Source organism: Anabrus simplex, chromosome 1 (genome assembly GCF_040414725.1).
Source record: "Anabrus simplex isolate iqAnaSimp1 chromosome 1, ASM4041472v1, whole genome shotgun sequence".
Classification (NCBI taxonomy): Eukaryota; Metazoa; Arthropoda; class Insecta; order Orthoptera; family Tettigoniidae; genus Anabrus; species Anabrus simplex.
Window position 1 is genome coordinate 1,745,506,320 of NC_090265.1, and position 8,595 is coordinate 1,745,514,914.

An 8,595-nucleotide genomic window follows, 5' to 3' on the forward strand; every position below is an offset into this window, starting at 1 on the left:
ATGGCTGTAGAAGTAAGGAGAAATTGAAGGAACTTACTAGAAAATTGAATCTAGCAAAGAAGGCAGCTAAGGATAACATGATGGCAAGCTTAATTGGCAGTCATACAAATTTTAGTGAAAAATGGAATGGTATGTATAGGTATTTTAAGGCAGAAACAGGTTCCAAGAAGGACATTCCAGGAATAATTAATGAACAAGGGGAGTGTGTATGTGAAGATCTTCAAAAGGCAGAAGTATTCAGTCAGCAGTATGTAAAGATTGTTGGTTACAAGGAAAATGTCGAGATAGAGGAGGAGACTAAGGCCAAAGAAGTAATAAAATTTACATATGATAACAATGACATTTACAATAAGTTACAAAAGTTGAAAACTAGAAAAGCGGCTGGAATTGATCAGATTTCTGGGGATATACTAAAGACAATGGGTTGGAATATAGTACCATATCTGAAGTACTTATTTGATTATTGTTTGGTCGAAGGAGCTATACCAGATGAATGGAGAGTTGCTATAGTAACCCCTGTGTATAAAGGAAAGGGTGATAGACATAAAGCTGAAAATTACAGGCCAGTAAGTTTGACATGCGTTGTATGTAAGCTTTGGCAAGGCATTCTTTCTGATTATATTAGACATGTTTGTGAAATTAATAACTGGTTATGAGGGTGTTTAGGGGTTGTAGTAAGGATGTAAAGGAGAGTGCATATAAGTCTCTGGTAAGACCCCAACTGGAGTATGGTTCCAGTGTATGGGACCCTCACCAGGATTACTAGATTCATGAACTGGAAAAAATCCAAAGAAAAGCAGCTCGATTTGTTCTGGGTGATTTCATTTATAGGAAGGGGAGTTAGGGATTGGAATAACTTACCAAGGGAGATGTTCAATAAATTTCCAATTTCTTTGAAATCATTTAGGAAAAGACTAGGAAAGCAACAGATAGAGAATTTGCCACCTGGGCGACTGCCCTAAATGCAGATCAGTATTGATTGATTGATTGATTGAAAGATTGATTGATTGAACACTTTAAAACAAGTATTAAAACATCAGCTGGTGGAAACGTTTACATTGTTATTATTACTTATATATTAAAGATAAAATGTTTCTTGCTACTGTTTGTTATGTTTATGTTTACTGTTGTAGCCCATTTTAAATGTATTAAAAAGTCAACTGATATACTACCAAAGTTAAAATCTCCACCTTGTTGTTAGAACACTTCCTAGAATGAACTAATATACCAATGAATTATTAGACTTCTTAAGATCTAAATGCGTAACTGATAATATCTGGTCGGATGGAATCGTGGTATGTTGGTGTTAGGCTGAAATTTCACACCTCCCATCATGTCCTTGAATTTGTGGCTAGTATTTGCTCATCTTATTCTAAAATAGGAAGAAACTATGTAAAAAAGACTAAAATTAGTGCAAAATACTGTGCATGTATGAATGCAACTGAACTTACGTACTGTATATTGTCAGAGCAGAGGAAGCTTACTTACTCACCAGACAAACACTTACTACATGTAGTTGTGGCAACATGCGGCTACTTGCGGATAAGGGAGGGTTTTATCACTTTATATCTCTAAGCCAAAAAAAAAAACCAGAAAATGAAGCAACATCGTTTTTCTTGCAAACTTTAGTTTCATTCCATCCCCATGCGAAAGAAATTTCTACGCGGTTTCCTAAAAACTGGTATTCTGTGAAGAAATTGGAACTTAACATCCACCCATTCATTCCAATCCAGACGTGCAAAATACTGGTATACACCAGCAACCAGTTCTCAGTGTTATCAATATCTTCATGGCAACCTAGGATTTTCCCCTAGGGGTCAACTTGGGTAAACTACATCTGCATTAAACTAAGTTCCACAGCACTGTATATAACATATTCAGAAACTAGTACTAGTGTTTTAAATATATAATTGAACTTTAAATCTTGTACTGATCAGGTGGAATATCCCTCCCTTTGATTTACAAATTGAATTAAAGAATCATAAATATGGACAACATGAAGCTTATATCATATGATATCTGCTGAGTATTTGTCATTCAGTATATTATTAATTATATCATCAACAGCGCTAAGACGTTCAGAGTATCCCCTAAGCGGTGTTTATGGTGCAGTAATTCATCCAGTCATATGTAAATTGTCACGTAACAAACTTCAATACAGTACAACTGCTTTGATTGTTATCTACAATAGCTCTGTTAACAGAATAATCAGGCAAAATCAAAGAGTATATATCAGTCCATGACAATAGGGTAGGGCTAGGAGTGGGAAAGAAGCGACCATGGCCTTAATTAAGGTATAGCCCCCCCCCAACATTTGCCTGATGTGAAAATGGGAAACCACGGAAAACCATCTTCAGGGCTGCAAACAGTAGGGTTCAAACCAGAGCGCCTCTCTATTTAACCTGGATCCGCCCAAAATTGAATTTTTTGAGAATAAAGTTGTAACTTTTAGCGTTGGATATGGTGCGCGCGGTTTCAATAATAAGAGTCCAAGAAGACTGTGTAGTTTGCCGTGCCATATATGGCACGCTGGGCGGATTCAGGTTAAAGACATGGAGACTAGCCTTGTCCTTTCATGTTTGTATGTTTATTCTATAACATACATGAGGACAATATATTACTGTTGGATATTAACTTTTTCACCGAGCAAATAGCTGTGCAGTTTGCGTCATGTAGCTATCAGCTTGCCTTCGGGATTATTATATTACATTTTATATTATATTTTAAGCTACTAAAGGTCTGTTTTAACCTTTTCTTCAAAATCTAAATCAGTTGCATTTAACCGAATTTCACTCGCACAATGTCACTGCTACTCAAGATTCAACTTTAACCATAGACCTTCTTATTATTATGTGGATATAGACTAGTTGCCTATTTTATAAAATACTAACTGATGTACCCCTGCTTCCCTACGGAATTCTACATTGTATACAGAATTGTAGGTTACGTGACAATTTACATATGACTGGATGAATTACTGCACCATAAACACCGCTTAGAGGATACTCTGAACGTCTTAGCGCTGTTGATGATATAAGGTTACAGGGAACTGGAAATCAAGTGGGGATGACATAAAATTGTTAAGTGTTAAACTGTAGAAGTATTGTAAAGAAAGGAATAGAATTAAGTAATTTAATAGAAATATATTTACCAGATATTGTAATAGGAGTTGAATCATGGCTGAGAAATGATATAATGGATGCAGATATTTTCTCACGGCACTGGAGTGTGTATCGTAGAGATAGGATAGGAATGGTGGGAGGGGGAGTATTCATTCTGGTGAAAGAAGAATCTGTAAGCTACGAAAAAGTTAAAGATGAGACACATGAAATCCTAGGTGTAAGGCTCATTTCTAAAGATAATAGGCAACTTGATATCTTTGGAGTGTACAGACCGGGAAAGGGTAGCACTGACGCGGATTCGGAATTATTTGATAGGAGTGTCGGCTATGTGGGAAACGGCATGGAAAGAAATGTGATTGTAGCGGGAGATCTGAATTTGCCAAATGTCAATTGGGAAGGAAATGCGAACAACAGGAAGCATGACCAACAAATAGCAAATAAGTTAATATGGGAAGGACAGCTGATTCAGAAAGTGATGGAACCAACCAGAGGGAAAAATATCCTGGATGTGGTGCTGATGAAACCAGATGAGTTCTATAGGGAAACTGAAGTAATAGATGGTATTAGTGATCATGAAGCTGTTTTTGTCGTGGTCAAAAATAAATGTGATAGAAAGGAAGGTCTTAAAAGTAGGACTATTAGGCAGTACCATATGGCTGATAAAGCAGGCAAGAGGCAGTTTCTAAAAAGTAACTATGATCGGTGGAAAACGGTAAATAAAAATGTAAACAGACTCTGGGATGGGTTTAAAGAAATTGTTGAGGAATGCAAAAACAGGTTTGTACCTTTAAGGGAGGTAAGGAATGGTAAAGACCCACCTTATTATGATAGAGAAATAAAGAGACTAAGAAGGAGGTGCAGACTGGAAAGAAATAGAGTTAGAAATGGCTGTGGAAGTAAGGAGAAATTGAAGGAACTTACTAGAAAATTGAATCTAGCAAAGAAGGCAGCTAAGGATAACATGATGGCAAGCATAATTAGCAGTCAAACAAATTTTAGTGAAAAATGGAAGGGTATGTATAGGTATTTTAAGGCAGAAACAGGTTCCAAAAAGGACATTCCAGGAATAATTAATGAACAAGGGGAGTGTGTATGTGAGGATCTTCAAAAGGCAGAAGTATTCAGTCAGCAGTATGTAAAGATTGTTGGTTACAAGGAAAATGTCGAGATAGAGGAGGAGACTAAGGCCAATGAAGTATTAAAATTTACATATGATAACAATGACATTTACACTGACTGACAGAGCAAATGCAACACCAAGAAGGAGTGGTTCGAAAGGGATGAAAGTTGGGGAAAAAACAGAGACGGCACGGACGAATAATTGATGTTTATTTCAAACCGATATGCAGGTTACACAATGCGCACGGCATTGACTCAGTAGGATGTAGGACCACCGTGAGCGGCGATGCACGCAGAAACACGTCGAGGTACAGAGTCAATAAGAGTGCGGATGGTGTCCTGAGGGATGGTTCTCCATTCTCTGTCAACCATTGCCACAGTTGGTCGTCCGTACGAGGCTGGGGCAGAGTTTGCAAATGGCGTCCAATGAGATCCCACACGTGTTCGATTGGTGAGAGATCCGGAGAGTACGCTGGCCACGGAAGCATCTGTACACCTCGTAGAGCCTGTTGGGAGATGCGAGCAGTGTGTGGGCGGGCATTATCCTGCTGAGACAGAGCATTGGGCAGCCCCTGAAGGTACGGGAGTGCCACCGGACGCAGCACATGCTGCACGTAGCGGTGGGCATTTAACGTGCCTTGAATACGCACTAGAGGTGACGTGGAATCATACGCAATAGCGCCCCAAACCATGATGCTGCGTTGTCTAGCGGTAGGGCGCTCCACAGTTACTGCCGCATTTGACCTTTCTCCACGCCGACGCCACACACGTCTGCGGTGACTATCACTGACTGAACAGAAGCGTGACTCATCGGAGAACACGACGTTCCGCCATTCCCTCATCCAAGTCGCTCTAGCCCGGCACCATGCCAGGCGTGCACGTCTATGCTGTGGAGTCAATGGTAGTCTTCTGAGCGGACGCCGAGAGTGCAGGCCTCCTTCAACCAATCGATGGGAAATTGTTCTGGTCGATATTGGAACAGCCAGGGTGTCTTGCACATGCTGAAGAATGGCGGTTGACGTGGCGTGCGGGGCTGCCACCGCTTGGCGGCGGATGCGCCGATCCTCGCGTGCTGACGTCACTCGGGCTGCGCCTGGACCCCTCGCACGTGCCACATGTCCCTGCGCCAACCATCTTCGCCACAGGCGCTGCACCGCGGACACATCCCTATTGGTATCGGCTGCGATTTGACGAAGCGACCAACCTGCCCTTCTCAGCCCGATCACCATACCCCTCGTAAAGTCGTCTGTCTGCTGGAAATGCCTCCGTTGACGGCGGCCTGGCATTCTTAGCTATACACGTGTCCTGTGGCACATGACAACACGTTCTACAATGACTGTCGGCTGAGAAATCACGGTATGAAGTGGGCCATTCACCAACGCCGTGTCCCATTTATCGTTCGCTACGTGCGCAGCACAGCGGCGCATTTCACATCATGAGCATACCTCAGTGACGTCAGTCTACCCTGCAATTGGCATAAAGTTCTGTCCACTCCTTCTTGGTGTTGCATTTGCTCTGTCAGTCAGTGTACAATAAGATACAAAGGTTGAAAACTAGAAAAGCGGCTGGAATCGATCAGATTTCTGCGGATATACTAAAGACAATGGGTTGGGATATAGTACCATATCTGAGGTACTTATTTGATTATTGTTTGGTCGGAGGAGCTATACCAGATAAATGGAGAGTTGCTATTGTAGCCCCTGTGTATAAAGGAAAGGGCGATAGACATAAAGCTGAAAATTACAGGCCAGTAAGTTTTACATGCATTGTATGTAAGCTTTGGCAAGGCATTTTTTCTGATTATATTAGACATGTTTTTGAAATTAATAACTGGTTCGATAGAAGGCAGTTCGGTTTTTGGAAAGGTTATTCCACTGAAGCTCAACTTGTAGGATTCCAGCAACATATAGCAGATATCATGGATTGTGGAGGTCAAATGGACTGTATCGCGATTGACCTGTCTAAGGCATTTGATAGGGTGGATCCTGGGAGACTACTGGCAAAAATGAGTGCAATTGGACTAGACAAAAGAGTGACTGAATGGGTTGCTATATTTCTAGAAAATAGATCTCAGAGAATTAGAGTAGGTGAAGCTTTAACTCACCCTGTAATAATTAAGAGGGGAATTCCTAAAGGCAGTGTTATTGGACCTTTATGTTTTCTTATATATATAAATGATATGAGTAAAGGAGTGGAATCAGAGGTAAGGCTCTTCGCGGATGATGTTATTCTGTATAGAGTAATAAATAATTTACAACGTCACCTCGATAATGTTGTGAGATGGACAGCAGGCAATGGTATGTTGATAAACGGGGTTAAAAGTCAGATTGTGAGTTTCACAAATAGGAAAAGTCCTCTCAGTTTTAATTACTGCGTTGTTGGGGTGAAAGTTCCTGTTGGGGATCATTGTAAGTATTTAGGTGTTAATATAAGGAAAGACCTTCATTGGGGTAATCACATAAAGGGGATTGTAAATAAAGGGTATAGATCTCTGCACATGGTTATGAGGGTGTTTATTTCTTAATGTCTTTCTGTACATGGCGGGGCTCAGGCTATGAAGCCTGCTATTATGCCAAACCATATAATTATGCACCTGCATAAACATAATATACTGAACATTATAACTACTTAAAAAATAAGTTAATTATAATTTAAAGTTAATGTGAAATGTAATTTGTATGAAATGTAAAACATCATAAAAATCATTTTAACATTTTAAAATTAATTTATAATATTTACTATTATTAAAGCTATATCTCGAAAAATATAAACTATAATGTTTCTAACCTTACATTGACATTTTATTCATTTAACTTAATAATCTAAAATTTAAGGGTACTTCTAAGAGTAAATCAATCTGTGTGTAGGTAAAATTTCCAGCACATTCTTCTGAATAGCTTTAGGTTGCTTATGTCTCTAATTTCAGCCGGGAGAGAATTCCAGGAACGTATGGTCCCCGGTACAAATGACTTGTTATACGTACTACTGTGATGAGTGGGGATGGACAGCAGGGTTTGTACTGATGACCTTGAGGGTGTTCTGCCTGAGGGAGAGAGGTAGTTGAAATCTATTCTCAGATAATGTGGTTTACCTGTTCGCAGTATTTTGTGAAGAAGAGAAACAGCATGGTATTTACGTCTATCACATAATCTTAACCAGGACAGCTGATGGAGGAATGGGCTGATGTGGGAATGGAGCGGAACATTTAGAATGAATCGAATGCAGGCATTATGCGCCCGTTGAAGTTTAGAACCAAGTGAACAACTTATGTTATTATAGACTACATCACCATAATCAAATATTGGTAGTATTAGTCCTTGAATGAGCAGTTTCCTGGTTTTGACAGGTAGAAAATCTCTCAGTTTGTATAGTGAGTGTAATGAACCAAATACACGTTGACAAATTTTTGTTACGTGCTCTGACCAACTTAAATACTTATAAAAAATTATTCCAAGGTTCTTAACAGAGTCTTTCAGTGCTATAGGTGTTTCATTGATCTTGACAACCGGTATGTTGATGCTTTCTAACTTGGCATGCGCTTTTCTAGATCCTATTATGATGGCTTGCGATTTTAATGGGTTTACTTTCAGGCAGTGGCTACTAGTCCATTCGTTAATGTTAAATAAGTCTTCGTTTAATTTCATGGTTGCTTCTTGTATGTCATTCGGCTTGGTATGAATAAACAATTGGATATCGTCAGCATATAAGTGATATTTACAGTTCGTCAGTTGTTCTGATAGGTCATTCATGTATAGGGAGAACAGAAGTGGTGATAACACCCCACCCTGAGCTACCCCCATCTCAGTATTTCGCCACCTAGACACATTGTCTCCCACTGACACACATTGTTTACGTCCACTGAGATAGGAACGTACCCAGCATTCATCATTTCTAATTTAGCTAGTAAAATGTCTATCTACGCAATCAAATGCCTTTGTAAGGTCGAGAAGATTAAGAATTGTCATTTGTCCGTTATCCATTGCTAGCTGAATGTCATTAGTTACTTTTACTAATGCTGTGCTGGTACTGTAGTTCGATCTAAACCCTGATTGATATCTGTCGAGTAAGTTATGATGTAAGCGATAGGCTGTCATTTGTTTGTGTACTAGTTTCTCCAGTACTTTTCCTAGTACAGGGAGAATACTAATAGGGCGGTAATCGTCAAGGGTTGTGGGGGTACTGTTTTTCTGCGAGGGTCGGATGATGGCATTTTTCCAGTTAGCAGGAAAGATTCCCGTCATAAGAGAGGTGTTAATAATATGCGTTATTGTAGGAAGAACGATGTCTAGAATTCTTCTTAAAAGGGACAGGTTTATTCCATCGTGTCCAGTAGACTTTGATTTTATGTCATTAA